Source organism: Sylvia atricapilla, chromosome Z (genome assembly GCF_009819655.1).
Source record: "Sylvia atricapilla isolate bSylAtr1 chromosome Z, bSylAtr1.pri, whole genome shotgun sequence".
Classification (NCBI taxonomy): Eukaryota; Metazoa; Chordata; class Aves; order Passeriformes; family Sylviidae; genus Sylvia; species Sylvia atricapilla.
The window spans coordinates 83,285,228-83,298,801 of NC_089174.1; the positions used below are offsets into that span (position 1 = coordinate 83,285,228).

The window sequence follows — 13,574 nt, forward strand, 5'->3', positions numbered from 1 at the left end:
CAGCTGAATTTCTGCGTGGAAAGGGTGTGATGGAGGCCACACTTCTATGAAAAAAAGACTCCGCAACACTTCTATGAAAGAAAGGCTCTGCATCTCTTGTACTGCTACAAAACTATTTCAGTCTCAGCAGAAGGTACTTTTTTTCACAGGCTTTCTACAGAATATGTTATAAGCTGTATGGTGAATAAGCAGGAGTCTGAGTTGCAGTGAAGTGTTTTAGCCTGTAAACCAAACCAACCTGCTGTTTTGGCCAATCTCTGTGCAGACTTGGGGAAGTTGTTCTGAAGTGTTAGTGAACAAGGCAAATCAAGCATTTCAAGACTGGAAGTCTTCATGGGGATGATTTCAGGCTTCATGCCACTTCTAATTGAATGGTTAATGCAAACCCTGAAGTGTCATTGTGGTTGCTTTGGCTGATGCACCAGTTAAACCCACAGCAGTGGTGGGGGAAGCTGACACTTGCACTCTGCTACTGCAGAGTAACTGAGGAGCTGGTCAGCCATTCTGAAGGGGATGATCACAAAACATTCTAGTTTTGCCATTTGCTGTGCCCAGCCATGCAAGTGGTGTGAATACAGGCTTAATGGAAAGCGTTCGATGCATGCTATCCACAGCAGAATGTCACTTAATCTTGTAATGCTTGTAAGTAGAAGGAATTCTTTATTAGGTGATGTCAAAAAGGCACGACAGAACATGACACCTGCAAGCCTACCCCTCCTGCCACTGCATGTCAGGAAACACATGGAAGTGGCAGTGCTGTGTTTTCTGGCACTCTCAGAGGCAATTGTAACACTCTTCAAGCTGTGGCAGAGGTTTCCAGCTGCCTGTTACATGTACCTTATATATCTTTCCTTTGCCTGGTGTGATTGTCTCCTCAACTGTGTTGGTTCAACTGTTCTGCTGCCTACCCTTGTTCATTTTTTAGACGTACTTAGAAACTATGGATTGTTTCACAGATTTCTTTGACTTACCTGAGAGACCAGTAAGCTCTCCTGGGAAGGAGAGGGTAAGGATAAGTAGCTGCAGTTGCAGGGGGAATTGTAACATAGTAAACTAAATCTTTTGTTTACAGGTAAATGTTAATTACCCTATGGTAATTCTCAGACTCACTGAGATTTTTTTCTTTCAGTTTTCAGTGGCTGTATCTTCTGTAGAGCAAGTCTGTTTTATACCAATGAAGTGCACCCATTCACTAGTTACCTAATAAATATTCACTAAATACTTATTTCTTATTATCACAGTTTAAAATACTTATTCTCTGCACAAAATAATAGTTTAAATTAATTTTGCTTTTCTGTCTTCTCTGGATAGAATTTCTGATAATCAATAAAGAGATCAGGTAGTCTTTTCTTGTGTAAGTCCATGAATATAGCTTCTTTCTTTTACTCCTTGGTATACTTGACAAAATTATAGAAACTTGGAATCTTTGAGATATTTATGTATCTGCCAGTTTTGCCTCTGGGATTTAACAATTAGTGGCGGAGTACTCAGACATAAACATGCTATCCCCATTTTCTAAGGAAACCTTGCTGTATTGTCTTTGGTTAGCACAAACAATCTAAGTCTGCACTGGCATTTTTAGACACTTAGGTTTGAAGTGGTACAGTGTGACACAGTTTTATGTTGCATCTTAGAACTGGTTCTAAGCTCACAGTAGACGATAAGCAGGATGCAAAATTGAAGAGTGATTCAGTGGGATTTCCACAGAACACAGTAGAATGATGAAACTGCAGAGCTAGGACTAGTTTCCAGCACTGTGCACAATCAAAGAATGCACCAGTGTGCTTCATACTCTTAAAATAAAAAACCAAAAAAAAAAAAAAAAAAGCAAACAAAAAATCCCAAACGAACAAACCGAACCCAAAACAACGACAAAAAAAGAGCTCCAGCGTCAACTCAAAATCTTGAACATGGAAATCTACCATACTTTATCCTTAGCCTGTTCTGTAAGTTCGATGTTGTGCTTCTGAGAGGAATGGATTTTGATCTTTCTTTCTTGTTGACGTTTTGCCTTGATTGTAAAACATTAGAATGGGAATGCACTCTTACCTAGGCTTGTAAAGACTTACATGGTTTTATAGGTTTAACATACCCACTGAATGAGTACTAAAGTACTATTTTGCATTTTTGCGGAAAAATTGAGAAGTGCAATCATGAGTTATTCAGGTCAGGAGCCTGAATCCCCTGTTTTTACCACAGATGGTTTTGCCATTCCCCAAGATAGAAGTTATGTGTCAGTTAGTTGTAGACTAATCCTTTCTGAAAACAGGAAGAAAAGTACTGCAGTAAAAAAAACATGGAAAACATACCTGAGCTTGAGTCCTACCACAGAATTGTACAAATTCCTTCACACGCATTCCTGTGTTAAATAGGAATTAAAAAAAAAAAAAAAAAAGGAATGTTGTTAACCAGGATACCCAGTGGACTAGGGTGTGAGTTGAGACCAGACTGGGAATGGCACATCAGTGCATCACAAAGAGAGTTTTGGAGTATGTTAAAGGTTCATCCATTAAATTTTGAAAGACATTCATCACTGTTAGTAAAAAGTATGACTTCCCTATTATTTGGAATCCAGGTGATATTTTATTTGCTGCATTGCCAAGCTAAGCTAAATTCTTATGTTATCTGAAACTGATAGGTCACAAGTCAATGTTTTTTACCATGGTTGTAATAAGTGCTGCTGTTCCACTCTCTGAGCAGTGGAACCTATGAGTAATAAATATCCTTTGCAGATGGGACTGAATCTTTCCATGCAGCTGATTACTTGCTAGGTACTTGGCATAGGGTACATCTAATGAAGGTCTTGCCTACAAGGGGGTGTTGTGACTGAATAAAATAGGATGATAATTTCATACTACATATAGCTGCTGACAATATTTTTGTATAGGGAAAGATTGTGAAGATTCTGTGGTTTGGAAATGTGATAAACTTCTAGCAGGGAGTTACTTGCTGCACTTCAAGTTCTTAACCTGGCTTGCACACAGTCTTCTGTATGGTTAATGTGTGTCCAAATTTTCCCAAATACATGTTCTTTTTCATCCTGCCTGCTTTGTATAGATATCTTTTTATGGATGTCTTTTGTATGTCAGGAGTATCCAGGCACTGATTACATCAAGAAGGCTGGAAACCCTGACAGCCTGGAAATCCTGTGTGTGACCAATGAGTGCTTGAATGATGGGTTTTGAGCTGTCCAACTTAAAGTATGTTTGTTGGCTGAAGGGAATTTCCAAATGGAACATAATACGTGAGCTGTCTGTGAGCTACACACTGAGAATGCTGGTATTGATGTTGACATACATAATTAGGGATAAGAACTAATGAAAACAGGATGTTTAAGTGATGTAACTTCAAGGAAACTCACAGGCTGAAAACGTTTCAAACAATAGCAAGGACAATTTGTGAATGGATGCACATGCCAGATGTGTGATTAGTGTAAGTAGGTGAACCAGCTAGAAAGAAAACTGTGGATGCAGCATATATAATAAACACACATTTTTTTGTAAAGGGAATTGTGGTTTAGGCTGCCAGCCTCATTGTATGCTACTGTCTGACTTCTTTTAGTATTTGTTATGTGGTTTGGATAGAAAGAAATCTATACAATTCTAGTACTGGGTCAGGTCTGTGGCTTCGGTGCCTAAGCTCCTAGAAGGTGTGAAAAACATGTTGGGACAAAGTGCTAACATATGCCAGTTGCAGAAAAGTTCTAGGCTACTGGGTGGCTATAAAACTCCTCACAGTCTTCTGCTGATTTGGTTTTGTTGTTGCATAGCTGGAATTCTGGGAAATTCTGTGGAAGTCAGGTCTGGAGCCGTGCTGCCATTGGGCTTGGGGACTTCAGTCTCGTGGAGCCTCCTATTCTGATAGAGATACGCTGCTCACAAATAGATTGCTCTGGGGTCTTTGGTTTCATCAGCACCGGTTTTTTGGTCTGCAGCAATTGCAATGAGATATCAGAGGGAGAAAAAGGCTGAGCAAAACCTTTTGTACAGTCTGTTTTGAGTAATGATTTGTGCCTTTTCATTAACTGCTGATTTCTCAAAGTAGTCTGGTCAACACTGCAGACACAGTTTGTCAAGTAAAACATAGTAGAGCTGTCCTGGATTAGAAGTGTGTGGAAAAATTCACAGCAGCAGAGGTTTATGTCCAGAAAGGAAACAGAGGAGTCCAGTAACTTTATTCACTTTATGTAACTTTATATAAAGGGAGAGGCCATGGGGCATTCCCCTGGGATCTTCAAATTGTTGGGGCACACAGCCCCCTTTTTATCCTGAGTTCCTGGCCACATCACCTCCTTCCTTTCCCCATTGGCTGAGGTACTTAGGAGGTACTGACTACCTGAATTGCCTACTCTATGTCCGCCTCTATTATACACCCCCTTTTAAATTTTGTTTTTCTTTTTTAACAAAACACTGGGAGTGTCCACACAATGGCTGAGGTGCAGAACCCTTGCAAGTTTTGTATGTTGGAGATTTATTTAATCATCCAAGAGGACAAAGTCTATACAGAGAGGTTTTATTGACTGTTTCATTGATTTATATCTAACTATTATGGGGAATGACAAAATCTTTTCCTCCCTGCTGAAGCCACGTCTTCACCAGGAGGTGGTGCTATGCTCTCACTCCATCAGTGTCTCTCGTTCCTGGGAACTTCACCCTGGAAGTGTAACAATTATTCTCGTCTGTACATCTTGTTTGGTGATTACAAACCATCCCAGGATTCCATATACAAAGTTTTTTGCTGAGTTTCTCCATGCAGTGCTTATACGGCAAAGTGCTTATAGTGTATTTTGTCACTGAAGAAATCCATGCAAATCAGATGCCTACTTAATGACTATTTGTATTCTGGATAGTTAACATTCAAATTTACTGATTACAGATTACAGGATAATAGGAACCCCAGTGTACAGGGCTAAGTCTGTGCCCTCTTTAGGGACACTAGAAGAACTTTCTAGTGGCAAAAACCAGCTAAATCAGCTATGTTTAGAGAGGCAAGAAATAAAACTATTATTTCTCAGGACCTAAGCATATCTTCTTTTTTTCCCTGCCTCCTTCCTTGCTGTAACTGAAAATGTTAAATTTAGGATGAATTAAACTGTTGTGGCCTTGGAAAAGTTTTCATGTCTTTCTCCTAATTTTACTCTGAAAACTAGGTCCCCAATAAAGAAATACACACAATGTTTTCAAGTGGAGACCCATTGGTCTGTTGTGATGAAATGTCCAGTTTATGGACAGTACAATGTAGTCAGAGAGGGTGACATACCTGCAGGTACAACTTCAGAGAGAGTTTGAGAAACCTCAGGATTGGACTAACAGAAAGCTCATTAACTTCAGTGCCCTGTGCATCAGAACAGGCTGGTTGGTGATTTCTTCAGTGCAGCACTGAAACGAGCTCTTTGGAGAGGCTGTGTTGTTTTATCCATAGGGCATTTGAGCTTGGGCACGTAAGGCTGAAGCTGACCTCATCTGTTTTGCTGTTAATCCATTCTGTGCAGTTCTTTCCTGCTAGTACTCCTTTGGCCATGTTGCTTTGGCTTAGTGCCAGCTGCAGTAGATCTATGTTGCACACTATATTTAAATTAAGAATATAATAATAATAAACACCGATTAATGTGGGAAATTTATATGACATAAAGGTTTCTAGGAACAGTAACCTAATGACACCTTGGATACCCTAAGCCAGGTTCATTTGCTCTATGTCACCTGGCCTTGCTGTGCGTCTCTCTGCTGCAGCTGAACAGAGGGATGCTACAGCTTCACAGTTGTGTGCTGGGGTAGGTGGGGTTCACTAGAGCTGATCTGGATATGGAACAAAGCTATGATGGCAGTTATATTGTCCTGGAAGAGAAGTAAGTTTTGTAGGAGAGCAAACAAGAAGAATAGAAAAGAGTGAATGTGTCACTCAGTGCTCCAGTTTTTCTCTTGAGATGAAGTCCCATACATCAAGTTCTGACTCAAGGGCAGTAAGATCACCTAGCAAGAAAAGGGTTAGCAAAAGGCAAAAGGAAGAGGTGCTCCAAAAATGGAATGCTTGTGTTGCTTTATCTGTTGTAAAGGACTCTGTCCTGCATGACATCTTTGTCTCTAAAATCGGGAGATAGGGATTGGATGGGTGGATCACTTGGTGGATAAAGAATTGGCTGGATGGTCACACTCAAAGAGTTGCAGCCTATGGTTCAATGTCCAAGTGGAAACCAGTGATGTGTGGAATTCCTCAGGGGTTAGTATTGTGACTGTCCCTGTTTAAAATATCTGTTAGTGACATGGACAGTGGGATTGAGTGCAATCTCAGCAAGGCTGCCAACACCACTGAGCCATGTGGTGCAGTTGATGTACTGCAGGGCAGGGACGCCATCCAGAGGGACCCTGTTAGTCTTGAGAGCTGGGTCTGTGTACACCTCATTAACTTCAACAAGGTCAAATGTAAAGCCCTGCATCTTATAATCCCAACCACAAGTATGGGGTCAGGGGAGGGGTAGAGAATGGATTGATAATAGATTTGAGTCAAAAAACTTGGGCGTGCTGCTGGGTGAGAAAATGGACATGACCCAGCCATGGCACTGACAGCCCAGAGAGCCAAACGTGTCCTGGGCTGCATCCAGAGCAGTGTGGGCAGCAGGGCCAGGGAGGGGATTGTGCCCCTCTGCTCTGCTGAGACCCCACTTGGAGCAATGGGGCCTCCAGCACAAAAAAGGCATAGGCCTGTTGGAATTAGTCCAGATGAGGTCCATGGAGATGATCACAAGGCAGGAACACCTCTCCTATGAAGACCTTTCCTATGAGAGAGTTGGGGTTGTTCAGCCTGGAAAAGAGAAGGCTCTTGGGAGACCTTAGAGCACCATCCAGTATATAAAGGAAGCTTACACAAGGGATGGAGAGGGACTTTTTACAAGGGCATGTAGTGATAGGACAAGAGGGAATAGCTGTAAGATGGCAGAGGCTAGGTTTAGATTGGGCATTGGAAATAAATCCTTCAGTATAAGGGTGCTGACACACTAGATCAGGTTGCCTGGACAAGTTGTGGATGCCCCATCCCTGGAAATGTTCAAGGCCAGGTTGGATGGAGCTCTGGGCAACCTGGTCTAGTGGTTGGTGCCCCTGTCTGTGGGAGGGGTGGTAGAACTAGATGATCTTTGAGGTCCCTTCCAGCCCAAACCATTCTATAATTGTGTGATTTGGGATCTTCAGGTCTAAAAGGTCAGACAGTGTTGCTGACCAGTAATGTGTTCTAGTATATTGCCAAACTAGATCTGGTGCATTGTTCACTGCTGGCAGCTTGTTACTGATTTTTTATTATTTTCCTACAGCATTATGATCCCCAAAAGCAGCAAGCTGCATGCAGTCTGTTAAAAAGAAAGTAATCCAATCCTTTCTTTTTTTTGCCATGTCAAGTACAGTCTTCTTGATGCAGGTTGGCATGGATGGGGGAATATGAAGGACGGAGACACAAATTATCCTCCTTAGGCTAATTTAATTTTTAACATGAACTTTGATTACAGAAGACTCATACTTTATGGAGCAGTAAAGAAGCCAGAGCATACAAACTCTTCCACTGGTCCTTATAAAATGAAACAAGAACATGTGTTAGGATTACAGCATGTATGCAAACAAGACCCAGAGTACATACAAGGCAGATGCATTTTCTAGACCAGAAAATCAAAGATAAATGTGTACGTTTTTTTCCCTTGGATTTCATGAGAACTGCGAAAGGAATACCCTATGGTTTAGACAATAATATAGGTAACAGTATATTAAAAAATCTCCAGAGAGGAAAACTTTGAGGATACTGTTTTGTTTTTAACAACACTTGTCTTTCTTTTGGACAATAGAGTGTTACAGTGAGAGCTTGCAGATGCTTTCAATAAAAACTGATATTGGAACACAAGTGAACACATTACTCTAAGGGTGAGGATGAGGCTAGTCCTACCTGCTCTATCTAATTTGTATCTGTTCTGATTTAGCTTGTGAGTGTTCTGACTTGGTTAGCATGGTTTTGGCTAGCATGTTACATTTAGAGAGCAGTGTCTCCTTTGCAAAATGTTTGGAGACCTCCTAACATAAACGCTACTAGTAGTGTTTGTGTTCTTAGTTTTTAGTTCTTTGTGTTCTTAGCTTTGTAGAAAAAATAATTTGAGCGTAAATGTGTAAATCTGTAATGTGTGTAACAAGCTGCTTGCTTTGAATTTATTTTTATATGTGTTTATACTGCTGTAATCAGTCCATTTTAATTTTGTTCTGTTGGATACATTATAGGCATATTCTAAGTGACAGATTTGATTCCTAGAGGTGTCAGGATATGTAGTGCAGGTAGTCTGAGCAGTTTTTATTTTCAATAGCAGGAGTCATGCAGGACCTCAAGACCAGGCCTTTGTGGGGTCCAAAAAGGAATAATTCACTTACGTTTCCAACTCAAACATTGCAGGGCATGTATAGGTTATTTTCCTTCCAGCACAAGTGCACAAGTGCATTGTTTCTCTCTTCTTGCTGCTGTTTGTACACACAATATTTCTGTGCACTTTGTCCTCCTTGAGCAATCCTTTGGATAAGCAGAATCAGGTATGCTCTTGGTCCAGATTGATTTCTCTTCACAATAAAAGAACAGAGAGTTTCTAAGAGAAATGCAATGGCAATTAGGCTAATACATACAGTGAGAAATATAAATTACCTGCTTAGTCTTGTCACAGCTATCTCAGTCATTGTACACAAGCCTTTAGACACGGGATGTAAGAAGTCTTCTGGCTTTGGTCTGAAGCCACACTGAAAAGCCATTCAGCTGGCTATTCACAGCAAGGCAAGTGAATAGCCAGCTTTGTGTTTACTAAGGATAATTTGCTGTGCTGTGCTACTCAATCTGTAACTAAATGTCCTTGTCTTGTAGTTAGCAGTACACTGAGCCCCAAGTTTTCTGACTGGTTTAGGGGCCTGCTGAAATGCTAATCAATCAGGCAGTCACTGGAGCTGTCTTTAGAGAAGAGAATTGATGGATGCAGTAGGACAGGTCTTGAGAAGTAGGGTAAATTATTGATCCTCATCTTAGTTCAACTTCTGAGGAATAATTAGTGATGGTGGATCAACCATCATATTTTTCATTAACAGAATGATGAATGTTTTCCCATCTTTTGAGTCCTGTCTGAAACCTTGGGATTTTTGTAGTCTTTGTTGGGTTTCAGGTAAATACAAGTTACAGGGTCAGGGTATTCATAGGACTGAAATTAATTATACCCTCCTAGCCCTTATGTATTTCAAATAACTTGGGTTTTTTTTTATGTTTTTAGTGGATGTAGTGTAATCCTGTTTTAAATATTGGCGTTTAGTAAATTTGAAGAGAGGTAAACAAATTAATCATTAACTATGAATTAACTATGAAGTCAACCCTAGACTGTACCCTCTAGGTTTCTTTGAACCCTATTAGGTCTGCCTTTCTTTCACCTGAGATGTCTGGGGTTTTTTTTAAATGGCTGTGCTCCTGCTTGGGGCTTACTGAAAAAGAAAGCATGGTGTGAGAAGTAGTATGTAATTTGAAACAGGACTCACAATGAATGGAGCAGGGGAATTTAGGTTTTCAGTGCCAGTGTAGGAAATATTACAGGACAGAAAAGACCCTGGGGTTACTGTTTTTAGAAACAGAAGTTATGAGATCATGTTATGATCCCATTTTGAATAGGTTTATGAAGTATATTTGCTATAGACATTCTAAGACTGTTGCTTGTTTGTTTGTTTGTTTTTGAGGAGAGAATCAGAAATGTCACACTGATACATCAATTATTCTAAAATGTGTGTTTTCACTTGGTAACCTCCACATCTCTCTGTATATCTTTATACATTTAATAAACCCAGCATTTAATAAAATATACTTTCATTACAAGGAAAACTAGTGGTTACTACCCAACCCCTATATTAGGGGCAGTCTTTTTTAGTGGCATTCTTACAATCATTGATTTCTACTTTGCTGTGCTTAAAGTCTTCTGTGTCCTGTCTCTTCGAACATCTTGGTGAAACACTATTTTTATGACATAGTGTCTGCTGCTTTTCCTTTCTTTTATGTGCTCACCTACATGCCTTTTCATCCCCTCCTCTACCTCATACTTTTACCATTGCACTAGAAACCTGGCTTTTATAAGGGACCCAAAAAGGCTTTTCAGATGCCATATGGTTCTTTGAGAACTGTCACTCTAATTTCAAATATATTTGAAAATATATTTCTGTTCCTTAGAGATTAATAAAAACAGCCACAAACCAACAAACCTCGCCCCCCTGCCCCAAACCCAAGAAGAATCCCACAGCCCAATTCCAAATTGGAGGAATTCAAGGATATTCGTTTTCAATGTCTTCAGAATTTTTAGCTAACTGCTTGATATGTTTTCGGATATGGTTACAGTTACCAGCAATTTTTGTACTAATGGGTTCCATTTCATTTTCATTAGTTGCTTGATCTGTTTTTTGTAAATATTACCTACAATTATGTGCCATTTACTTCTGGAAGAATAAGTAAGTGCATATTTAAAATGCAGTCAAGTGAAGTCTTAGGCTGAAACTGAATTTTTAAGTGTGTCTCTTTAAGCATGATAATTCTGATGATTCAGTCACATGATTTGCCATTAACTGTATCACAAACATTTCCTGTAGCTTAACTTGCTATTCCTGTCCCTTGCCCTCTTGAAATAAATGGACTTCCAACAACAGTTTTGACAATACTCTTGTCTACAAGTAATAAAACATCTGGAAATTAGGCTAGATGGATAAAACAGTTCCATGTAGTAATATGTATCTGGCATTCATACAACCTTTGTATAATGCATGTTTTTTATGGGCCAGATGTGGCATTTATGTGTTATGAGGAACAGAGGCATGTTCAGTCATGCTTTTTATTGCATTTAAATGCAAGGTATATTTTAATAACTCTCAAAGGGAATTGTCTCCTATTGATTAGAAACTGTCAGTGTGTTAGACATAAACCTCAAAAAGCAAATGAATCTGTCAGAAAACTATAGATGTAATTTAAGTTGACATTAAACTGTATACTATTGTGAGCTGGCTTAAAAAGAAAAAAAAAGGAAAAACAAAAGCAACTAATAAATTTCTACTTATTCCTCCAGTGAAGGTGATATGTGAAGCCTTTGATCTAAGACTTGTTTATTTCTTCTTTAGGACTGTGTTCTGTTAGATTTACAGGTCTATGAAATTATTGTTCTTCAGCCTTTCACATTTTCTCATTAGGGCAACAGCTTTGCATAAAAGCCAGCTGCAAATTCTCCATTTTACAGTCTTGCATGACATTTTCAAGTAAGGTGAACTGAACTTCTATCAAGTGGAAAAGAGATTTTACTGAATCATGCCCACCTTGCTTTTGCCGTTGTTAATTTCCAAACAGCTCTGAAAAGCACGTAACTGAGCTGTTCTCTCCTCTACACCTTTTCTTTGTCTAAGGTTTTTACTGTTTCCACCCTGAAACATCACTGCTTTTTCAAAAATAATACTTGCCACTTTTTTTTGTTTGCCATTGCCATTTCTGTTGAGCACATTGAGATTTGTTTATATGGCATTCTGCATTTGCTATAATCCTTTTTTTATGTCTTTTTACATGTTTATTGTCTGTACAAGGGCTGTCAATGTCAATTGCTTACAGTTTCTTTTGGGTTTTTTTTGTTTTTTTTTTTCCTTTTTACTCTGCAAAATCTCCTCGAACAAATAAATTGTATTTTGAAATATCTTACATGTTGTTTTAAAGCAAGTGCATTAAGGCCAGCCTTGACAGGTGTCAGTACCAGAACTCCACAGTGCATCCCTTCTTTCATTAACTTTTATTGAAAGGGAGCAAAAATCTGCAGGGACGCTGGTTTGGCAGCTATGAAATATGTTTTGTTTTTTTTAAACTTTGTAAGAGGACTCCAGCTATTGCAATAATTTGCCTAATTATCTCATGCAGTAGTGAAGACCAGAAATCTCAAAGCCATCCTTGATTGGCTGACCTGATTTCTAAACCTATTCTCCTTACAGTTTGCTTGTGTGTCACTGACCTTTCCCAATCCCTATAGCACTGCCAGCCTTCTTCCTTGACACAGCTCTGTCTCTACTGAAATTCTTATTCATTCCTGAATCATTTCTCTCTCAACTTTTTCATCTCTTTTTTAACAGTTCTTCTAAATCCCTATAATTTTAGGCTTCAGGAGATACAGAATTCTGTGCTTAGGTTACTTTTACATGTATATTCTCCATCTATCCCTCCAGTCAGCCTCTTTGAATTCAGGTTCAACATAAGCTCCTGCTTTTTAGAATTCTCACTGGATTTGTATCCAATTTTCCACTTTTGAGTCTGTGATGAGCAGAGTAGGTATATGTGCTTCATTCAGTAACAAGATTGATGAAGGCAAAAGAAAACCATGGTGTAGAGAAAAAGGCCTGAAATTCAAGTTCAAGATCCAGTGTTCCTGTCAGCCCTTTCATTACAGTAACAAATCAATGGTGATATATGGATTTATTAATAGTCTATAGCCTTGACAGAGAGTGATAGCATGTCTCAGCCTTAATGTATAATTCAGATATGAGGGACATAAAGTGGTTTCATCAGGAAAAATTAATTCCAAGGCAAAATATTAGAATGCTCCCAAAGTCCAAATTGTAACAATTTTTTTTTAAAATTTGTCCATCCCTGTGGACACAACCTGCTTTGACTCAATCTTTATTGGCCACTGATATCACCCCAATATTCAAGATATACAGCAGGCACCACAGGAAACCAATGTGGTCAAACAGAGACCATCTGACTGAGCTCAAACACCAGAAAGGAGAGTATGAAAAGCAGAAGTTGGGACATAATACTGAGAATAGAAACACCATAAGGGGATGCAAGCATGAAATCAGCAATACCAGAGTTTGGCAGGCATTGAAACATACAAGGCATGTGAAGTGAAACAAGAAAGGTTTCTGCAGGAATATTGTAAGCAAAAAGAAGACCATGGAAATCACAGACATAGTGGTGAATCAGGTAGGTGATCTACTAATGAAGGGCATGCAAGATGCTGACATACCTAATGCTTTACTTATTTCAACCTTTACTAGCAGAGTCTCCTGCTCAGCCTTCCAGGTTCTGCCAGTTCTGTTCGATCTTTTTATCAGTGATCTGGATGCAGGAGATGAATGCACCCATTATTACATTGATGATAATAAACTGGGAGGTGTTTTTGACCCTCCTGAGTGATGAGAGGCCTTGCAGAAGGATCTAAATGGAGGATTAGGCAATCTTTGAGGACATGAAATTCAAAAACAAATATGCTGGGTTCTGTACCTGGCACAGGATAAGACTGGACACAAGTACAAATTGGAAAAGGAGTGGCAAGAGAGCAGCCTTGCAGAGAGGGATGTGAGGTGCTGGTCAGCAGCAGCTCAGTGTGAGTCAGCAGTGAGCCCTGCCAGCCTGGCAGGCAAACAGCAACCCAGGATGCATCAAACACTGCACTGCCAGTGCAAGAGAGGTGATTATCACTGTATTCAGCATTGGTGCAGCTTCTTCCGGAGTGTTGATGCAGTTCTGGGCCCTGTGATTCAAAAATCAGAGAATCAGAGAAGTCCTTGAATGTG

The 13,574-nt window shown here is 39.6% G+C and overlaps 1 long non-coding RNA gene across 1 annotated transcript in view; it reads right to left on the bottom strand.

Annotated features, from left to right (window-relative positions):
* LOC136374037 (uncharacterized) overlaps positions 1–13,574 on the bottom strand; it is a 189,693-nt gene that overhangs the window by 96,368 nt on the left and 79,751 nt on the right. The window lies entirely within an intron of this gene.